At 48.7% G+C, this 9352-nt stretch overlaps 1 long non-coding RNA gene across 1 annotated transcript; it reads right to left on the bottom strand.

Moving 5' to 3' along the window:
• Positions 1-2660: 2660 nt before the first annotated feature.
• Positions 2661-5402, bottom strand: LOC128775355 (uncharacterized). The gene is made up of 3 exons (XR_008420082.1): positions 5282-5402; positions 3720-3805; positions 2661-3057 (listed from the first exon to the last, which is right to left on the bottom strand). It is a non-coding gene; the product is annotated as an uncharacterized LOC128775355 (long non-coding RNA).
• Between the last annotated feature and the right edge of the window lie 3950 nt (positions 5403-9352).

The raw sequence follows: 9352 nt of genomic DNA, 5'->3' as shown, positions 1-9352 counted from the left end.
TAGATAAGTGTAACATAATGCACCTGGGGAAAGTCATAATCAGCATTAATTTAAAGAGGAAGCCTGCAATTTGCAAAACATACCGACAAAAAGCTGGGGATAATAATGTATAATAAATAACGAATTGAGAAATGCACTTCCTCTTGGAAAAATAAAGTCCACCATCTTGCAAAAGCTGTCAGTAAGATGTGATCAGGCATGATTTTGTCATTCCACAGCCTTTCCTGAGACAGAGCTAGAAATCGCAGGTGGGTTGGCCAAGGTAGAGAAGGGAAGCCAAGTTAGGAATGAGACATGGGCTTCAACTGAGTCTGTGAGAGGTTCTGGACTTACGGGGTGGAGATCAAAAGCTGTGGAAGCAGTCCCACATCAGATGAGGCGTTTGCTCAAGATCAGAGGTCAACAGCAGGTGCACAGCAGGCAGGGGTCAGGGCAGCCGACCAGTGGCATCAGTAATAGAGACCTTGAGGTGACTCTGGCTTCACACTGGAGGCTTTCTTCGCTGAGTGTCAGAGTAGGAACGAATCCCAGGAGACGCGGTCTCCCTCTCCCTGTGGTCTTCAGCGTCTGCAGTGAAGGCACACCCTAGAAGGGAACCAACAGACAGGTGCCACGGACAGTGACAGAAGCTGATCATTCCTTACACTGCGTCATGTCCGTTGAGGTTTTGTTCGGCCTTGAGTAACAGAAAGCTGGACACAGCGCCTTATATAAGTAAGTGCATACCTCGCTTTTTGTGTGAAACACGATGTCTGGGGGTTGCCCGTTGCTGGAATTGGAGAGGAGCACAGGGAGGCCAAGCGTACTTCTCTTTCACTAGATGGAGAGGGGTGCGCTGAACGGAAGGAATTATATGAACAAAGGCACAGAAATATGTAATAGAATTAGAGGTGTAACAGTCACTTGTAACCAGCTACCCAATACACACTGATCCTTTTTCTCCCTTGATTATCCAAGCCCGGTTTTGTTTGGAAGGAGCAGGAGGAGGTCTAGTGAGATACTCCCTTTTCCCAGCATCCATGGCAGCTGGGAGTTGCCAGGTCACAAGTTTTGATCTGTAAAAAATTAATCAGAAATCTTTCCTCTGGTAATAATTGTATCTAATGAAAGGTAAGTGAGCATGTTCCCTCTATCCCTTTTTCCTGGCTTACATGAGAGTGCGATGCCTACGAGGGAGGCAGCCATCTCGTGATCATGAAGGAAAGACTGAGACAAGCTCAGAAGCCTCTATCTTTCAGATTTCAACCTATTCAAAGTGGTTTGCCTGACCACTTCCATGTAGACCCCTTCCCTCTCTGCTTTATCTCTTCCTTTGTTTAGTTCCTGCATTGAATTTCTTTTTTATATATATAATATAATTTATTGGCAAACTGGTTTCCATACAACACCCAGTGCTCATCCCAACAGGTGCCCTCCTCCTTGCCCATCACCCACTTTCCCCTCTCCCCCACCCCCCATCCACCCCCAGTTTGTTCTCAGTATCCAAGGGTCTCTTATGGTTTGCCTCCCTCCCTCTCTGGAACTTTTTTTTTTTTTTTTTTTGCATTGAATTTCTTCCAACCAGCAACGATTTCATCCGTTTTTCAGTACACTTGTTGTGTTCATATTTTTCTCTCTTCCAGTAAAATGTAAGCCTCAGCTTGAGGTCAGGGGTGGATTTAGGCACAGAGCAGAGCCCAATAATCATCCGATGTTAAATATTCTAACTCCTAGAAGACAGGACCTCTCATTTCTGAGCGCCTGCCTTCTTGGTTCAGCACTGAGGACTGCCTGTCTTGTCCGGAAGCCAGCTTTTCTGACCTGCCTTTGCCCCTGAGCAGCTGTGACCTCCAGGTTTCTAACCAATCAGTAGGGCGGAGGGACCCAATTGTCTCCCCGAGGTTTTTTTTCAGAATCAAATAACTGCTACACTGATCTCTGACATCTCTGGGGCTTCCTCTGATTGTAGAGTTGTTAAAGCCTTTTTGATTATGACTCCCTCAGCAATAATAAATTTTATATCACAACTCACTGTAGGTACTTAATCAGGAACTGTAGTATCTTATATGAAACAAACAAATACTAACTTGTTTTCAGACCCTACTAATGGTTGGTAACCTGAAGTTTGAAAGGCTCTTGAGTTAAGATATTTTGTCCCATGCAATCCCCTATTACACTATGCCTTACTTGGGAAACTAGTTTTAGATGGTAACGATGATAACAAATAATACGTAACAATACAACTAAGTAGGAAATCGAACACATACACAGCCCTTCAGAGCACACCGAATGCCATCACACAGAGCATCTCATGTATTTATATTGTGGCAACTCTCCTGAGGGTAAACCCACTTTTCACACGAGGAAACTAGCTCCGAGGGCAATAACCTATCTGGGACCACTTTGCAAGCTAGTGCGGCAGCCAGGGCTCAAGCCAGGATTTCAAACTGCTCGTTCGGACCTCTTTCTCCTCGTTAAATGACGATGAAAGATACGGACAGTGTAGATGAATCATCTGTTGCTCTGCCAGAGACGCCTGGCCTTCCACACGGCACAAACCAGATCTTCCTTAGACCCACTCCCATGTCTCCTCCGGGGCAGAATTAATCAGTCCTGTCTTTGCATTCCTGCCGCACGTTATTCTGACTTTGATGATAGCTCTTTCTCATGCCCCATTAATGTGTGCTTTCCCTGCATAATGTGATGCTTGGATACAGTGGGTGGTCATTAATTCATTTACAAAGTAACATTCCTTGTACTCTATGTTCTACATCTTGGCTGTGCTCTGAGTACTTAACTGAATAGCAAGCTGAAATACCCGGGAATGCATCAGTATTCCTCCTCATCTGCCAATTTTGTGGGAGGAATCAGAACACACACTCCACAGGGAGAGTGTCAGAAGATGGGGTTCTTCCAGCGGTTTGATGACTTTTGATGGGACCCATAAGGGCCGTGGTATCCACAGGAAGCGTTGTTCATCCCTGCACACGGTTGCATAAGGAATGAACAGTGGCGCTGCGAGTAGAATTGTGTAGTCAGATAGGCTGCAGACAGTGTGATGCTCAGTGAGGGCATCACCTGGGGACAGAGAAAGGGCAGGATTTTTATATATGTGCCGGTGAAGACTTACAAAATGCAGAAAGTGTTACTCTGCTTCTTGAGCAGCAGGGATCGGATTGCATGGAGCATGCAGGGTTCTTTGGGTGATATTAATTGATACAAGGTCAAGAGTGAGGATTCTGGGGTTAGAGCACCCTGTGTTAGGGCTGGTCCCTTCTTTAACCTTCCCTCCCTCCCCCCTCTCCATTAATCATAAGTCTGACTCAGTGCTGGTTAAACTGCCAAGTCCTTGTCCTTCGTGGGGCTTATATTACAGTAGGAGAGAACAGATAACAAGTATATAAAAATATATACAGTAATTTCAGGTATAGATCATTGCTATGCAGAAAGTAGAGCAGGGTAATGAGATGAAAGGTAACTGGGTGTCAGAAGGGGCTTCGTTGGGGCACCTGGGTGGCTCAGTTGGTTGAGCGTCCAACTTCGGCTCAGGTCACGACCTCGCGGTTTGTGAGTTCGAGCCCCGCGTCGGGCTCTGTGCTGGCAGCTCAGAGCCTGGAGCCTGACTTCTGTGTCTCCCTCTCTCTCTGCCCCTCCCTCGCTTGCACTCTCTCTGTCTCTCTGTCTCTCTCAAAACTAAACATTAAATTAAAATTTTTTTTTAAATATCTTATTTTGCTTACCTTTCATATACCAGGTGGTCTGGATTCTTAGCTGGGATCTTTAAAGGTTGTACTCAAGGAAAATCAGGGAACGCAACAGAGGTAGTCTACAGCAATTATGTGGGAGAAAAAAGGGAAGATTTTATGCAAGTGTCTGGCCTCTTAACCAGGCTGCATGTGCAATCATCTTTATCTTCTTTAATTGCTTAAATTATGAAGTGTACTAAAAAGTCCTGCGCATGATAAACAATAAGTCTCCAACCCCATATATGCCTCATAGATTATTCAAAAGTAAAAGAAATAAAATATAAAATGGAAGCCCTTATTCATTCTCCTTCTCTCCCAAGACAATGAAGATCTAAAACTTGTGCACATCTTATCTGACCATGCTTTTGCATTTTGCCTATACACACATAGCTCTGTAAGCAATATATATATATAATTTTTGTGTATACTGAGGTGTTTGCCTGGGTTTTGGTGGTTTCAGGGCCTTACCCCGGGGACGTTCTACCTCTGCTCAGGGCCTGGGGCTGCTGGAATTTGGTCCCCTCATTCTACATTACATGAAAAAATGTTGCGTTCACTCATTTTGATCGCTGAGCAAGTATCCTGCAAATACATCACCATCCATCCGTTTCTCTTGATGGACAGCTGGGTTCTTTCCTTCCTACTCACTCACTGTCACACACTATGCTGCACCTGCATGCACTGGCCATGGGCCAGGAGAGCGGACCACGCCCGACCTCATCGTCACCGGATAATATCCGACTGCTTTCGAAGTGGCGTCCGTAATGGAGGTCACCGCTAGTGGCTGCGAAAGTTGTCGCTCCTCCATAGTCTCACAAATATTAGCTCTTCGCTTGTCTGTGGCATCTGTTGTTTTTGTTGTACTTCTCTCCTTTCTGGTGGGATGCACCCCTTTCCAGATGCCCATCTGGCCAAGTCGTCCCGGCCGGGCTTTTCTGACATGCAGCCAAATGCCATTCCTAACAGAGGCAGGCATGTTTGGCCAGCGTTGACTGGCTTGCCAGGAATCACACTGGGGCTCAGAGAGAGGGAACTGGGGGAGGGGGGTGGAGGAGAGGAGGGGGGCGCCTCAAAGGACAAACTTCGTCAACTTCACGATTTTCCCAGGGATGCTAAAGAATGTTCTAACTCAATTTAATGCCCAACTGGCCAAGCTCAACCCTAACAAAGCTATATTTCTCCAAATTTAGATCTGTTCTGCCGACCCGTGGCTCCTCCCCACTGCCCACCTCCATGTGCTGTGCATGGAGGGACTCTCTGGGCATCTTGCCCAAGACCTTCCAGAGAGTCAGTCTGGACTTAAGGGAATCCTCGATTCAGGGGGCGCCTGGGTGGTTCAGTCAGTTAAGCATCCAACTCTTATTTTGGCCCAGGTCATGATCTCACAGTTCATGAGTTCAAGCCCTGCATCAGGCTCTGTGCTGACAGCACAGGGCCTGCTTGGGATTCTCTCTCTCCTCTCTCTCTCTCTCTCTCTCTGTGCCTCCCCCACTCATGCTCGCTTTCTCTCTCAAAATAAATAAATAAATATTTTAAAAAAAGAAACCTCAGGGCACCTGGGTGGCTCAGTCGTTTAAGCGTCTGACTTCAGCTCAGGTCATGATCTCGCAGTCCGTGAGTTCGAGCCCCACATCAGGCTCTGTGCTGACAGCTCAGAGCCTGGAGCCTGCTTCGGATTCTGTGTCTCCCTCTCTCTCTGCTTATGCACTGTTTCTCTCTCTGAAAAACAAATAAAAATTAAAAAAAAAATTAAAAAGAAAGCTCTATGCAGTTGGAATCCTGCAAATATTTATCACGTGCCCACGATGAACGGCTCACTGTGTTTTCCATCAAATCGGACGTATGCCCTTTGAGAGCCAATTAACAAAGTGATTTTAAAAAGAAACAGATGTGTCACTGCCCACCTTTCTCTCCTGAGGACCCCACACCCGATCAAGTGACAGTTGTTTCTCAGCTTCCCAGCCAGAGTTGACTTTAACGCCCCACCGACAGAGTCACCGGGGGAGGTCTGGGGGTCTGCCGCCTGTGGCCCGACCACGTGGCCGTACCTTTGCTGGGGATCCCCCGCAGGTGCCCTCCGGCCTCTCCCTGAACATCATGGGGAGAGCTCCTGCCGTGGGCTTCAACCACATTTGGGCATTTAAAAAAACACAGATGGCATTGTGGTTCCAGGCTAATTGCAGCATATTTATCTGATGATCGATTCTCATTATGCGCTCGTCAAACGCTTATGGAAACAAGTGGTGGCCCCATCCCTATGCCTGTCAGGTCTGGTTAATAAAAATGGACCAAAACAACCCTCAAAAACTAGAGAGAGGGAAATTGCTGGGCTGAGAGGAGTCTTGGGCCAGGAGGCGGGAGGTAAAGAGGAAGGAGCGTTTCCAAGTAGGTCGTCAAGACGGCTCCAGGCCTGACTGGCTGTGCCTTACCCCGGGGACGTTCTACCTCTGCTCAGGGCCTGGGGCTCCCCCGACCCGGGTGGCCGAGCAGAGAAGAGCTGCCTGTCCGGTCTCCGGCCCTCCTGGTGCCCTGCCTCAGTGAACTTCCTCGGATGGGCCTCGCTCTCTGCCTTGGGGCCTCGCACATGCCGTTGAACTGCTTCTACTCCGGCTGCCATGGTGCCCGGGCTTCCCCACCATGCAGTCAGATAGGATCCAGGCGTTAAGAACACAGGCTGAAGACAGTCTACGCAGGTTCGATCCCAGGCCCTTCCCCTACCTGCCTCGGCCCTACACAGATGGCCTGTCGCTTCCCAGTCTGGGTGCACACCAGTAAAACAAGGGGAGGAGAGGAGCACTGGTTCTGCACGCTCACTCAGGGGTCCATGCACGGTGCCCGCCTCCACCCAGGCTCTCAGTCAGTGTCAGCAAATCACAGTCACGGTTCCTTTGACACCTGCTCGTCTCTCTCCTTTCACTGGCTCGAGAGCGGAGACGCTTGGCTCCCAGAATACCTCAGCATCTCACACCCAGGACACGCTTAATAAACTTGCTTTGGGTGAGTATGTTGATGGAAATTGCCCCTGAGAACCAAGAACAGAGTCCTTGGTTGAAATCGTGAATGATTCATTCTCAAGAGGAGAGTGGAGGGCGGGGGAGGGGGCATAGATAATTTATAGCACCGTAATCCATATTATCATACAATTTTATGTTTAGAAAGTGACTATAAAATGGGGGGGCAATACAAGCCACAGTCAAAACAAATCACGGAGAGACTCTTTGTGGCCAATGGGCGAGGTTTTAAAGAAATATCATAGATTCCATAAACCTCATCAACTGTGTCCACTTCCATATTTTCCATGGGAGGAGAGTGAGACTCTGACAGGTTCCCTAGTGTGCTGAGGGGGTCTGTGGCTGGTAGCTGTCACCCCTGAAACCAGTCCCCTCCTCTGTCCGTTCCTGTGTCCAACATCACTTAGCAGTAGTATGTGCTCTAGTCTCTGTCCTCAGGGAGCCCCCCCTTTCTGGGGGGAGGGGAGTGGAAACAGCAGCTCTAGCCAGTGAGCAGTCCGTGGGGGCACACAGGATGCCACCGGACCACTGGGGAGGGAGGTCTACTGTCTGCACACCGAGAATGAGTGGGGCATGTCCTCTGACAGGGGAGCGGGGCACAGCAGGTGGAGATTCCACGCATGGGCACAGAAGCGTCAAAGCAAGACGGTATGTTTAGGAACCATGACTCCTCTGGCATTTTTTGGTGTCCACTCTGCCTGGCTTGTCCTGTGTGTGCTGTGTTCAGCACCATGTTAAGTTGGAAGCCCTGCGAGGACAAAGCCTGGCCTGGCCTCCTGTTTTCTGTACCAGGCCAGGTGAGTGCTGACATCCCTGGCCAAAAGAAGGCCCTGGCTCTTGCCTAAGTGGGTTCACTGTCATCCAATAAAGAAGGGAGACAGTGGCCATCGGCTACAGCCCACCGTGGCTCTGATGACAGGTTCCAGCCTTCCAGATTCAGAGATGTTATTTCCTTTGTGCCTCGGTACTTTTGCTCTAATATTTTCCACTCTATCTTATTCCAAAGAGGACTTGAGACATCAACTCCTTCCCCCTGATGTCCCACTACAGGAGGCCAGTTGATGGGAGCAGAGCTTGGGCCACCGTTAAATTGTAGGCAGTCGATGCTACACTGGGTCCCTTCAATCAGGGTATGTGACATCCCTGGGACCCACCTCTGGCAACTCTGAGTGCAGGACCTTGGCTTTGAGCAACTGGGATTTCTTTTTTCACCTCCCTCTCCCCCTCCTTCCCACTCCTTTGCTCTCTCCTCGCCCCGTTTCCCAGCTGCCATCTTTGCCGGTGTTTTGGAAGATTTCTCTCCATCGAGCTTCCCTTAGGATTGGAATGTTTCTCCCAGCTCCACGTCTGTCTGAGGCTATGGCTCCTCCAGTAAGGTGACAGTCCCACAACCCAAGAGGATTTTTAGAGCCCACTCCCGGGTTCGTGTCTTCAATTTTATGGGTTGGCGGATTAATTTATGGAAGCATTCATTCATCAAATGTTTATTTTTGTCATCATTCCAGACCGGAGGTTGGAAACCAGAAGTATTACCAATAATCAGGGGATGACAGTCTCTGAAGGAGCAGAAACCCAACAAGTGCAGGAGGAAAATCACAAACAGAACACCAAAATAGCTCTAAAATTCCAAAATGATTTTCATTTACACTAGTTGCCTTGATTCTCCCACCGTCCAAATGACTTAGTTATTATAACGATTGAAGTTTTGCAGAAGAAGCACCTGATCTTCAGAGAGGTCAACTAACCTCCCAGGATCACACAGCTATTGATTAGTTAGGAGAAGTGAAAATCAAACGCAGGTCCCTTGAACTCAAACCTGTGCTGTCGTTCCATTAAAAGATCTGTCTACGTAAATAAAAATGTAAAAAAAAAGTTTTTTTAAAAAGGGGCGCCTGGATGGCTCAGTCGGTTAAGCGTCCGACTTTGGCTCAGGTCACGATCTCGCGGTCCGTGAGTTCGAGCCCCGCGTCGGGCTCTGGGCTGACAGCTCGGAGCCTGGAGCCTGCTTCGGATTCTGGGTCTCTGTCTCTCTCTGCCCCTCCCCCACGTGTGCTCTGTCTCTCAAAAATAAATTAAAATGTAAAAAAAAATTTTTTTTTTTTTTTTTAAAGATCTGTCTACGGTTGAAAGAGCCAGGGCCACCAGCCGGCTAGCAGTGACCCTTACTGCCATTTGAAAAGGGCAAAACCACCCAGAAACCAACTTCCCATCTGGCTTTTCCTCTCACGTTAGGCAGAGTGCAGAGTAAGCCAGTTCTTGGAATTCTGTGATGACCTCTCACCCCTGCACGTCGATCGGGGGAGTTTGGAGGATTTGCTTCCCAGTTTACCATCCTGAGCACATGGATAAATGACAAGGTTTTCCAATCAGCAGGTCATAAACACGCCAGGGGACACAGGGATACTGGGGGACAAAGAATGAGAGAGTAGGTGGAGGCAGGCCCCCGGGACAGCGAGGCGCTCGGGGCAGCACTTTCCTGAGGAATTCCGGGTCGGTGGCCTTCTTCCTCCTTCCCTCCTTCACACTCCCGTGGGGCGTAACTGCGTGAAATGCTGCCTCTTGGGCTGCAGCAACACGAGTCCCTGTCCCCGTGGATCGTGGGCACTGGGGCCTTGG

The sequence above is a fragment of the Panthera pardus genome, unplaced genomic scaffold (genome assembly GCF_024362965.1).
Source record: "Panthera pardus isolate Hobbes unplaced genomic scaffold, ASM2436296v1 HiC_scaffold_7, whole genome shotgun sequence".
NCBI classification, from domain to species: Eukaryota; Metazoa; Chordata; class Mammalia; order Carnivora; family Felidae; genus Panthera; species Panthera pardus.
This window is presented reverse-complemented; position numbering and strand designations above follow the sequence as displayed.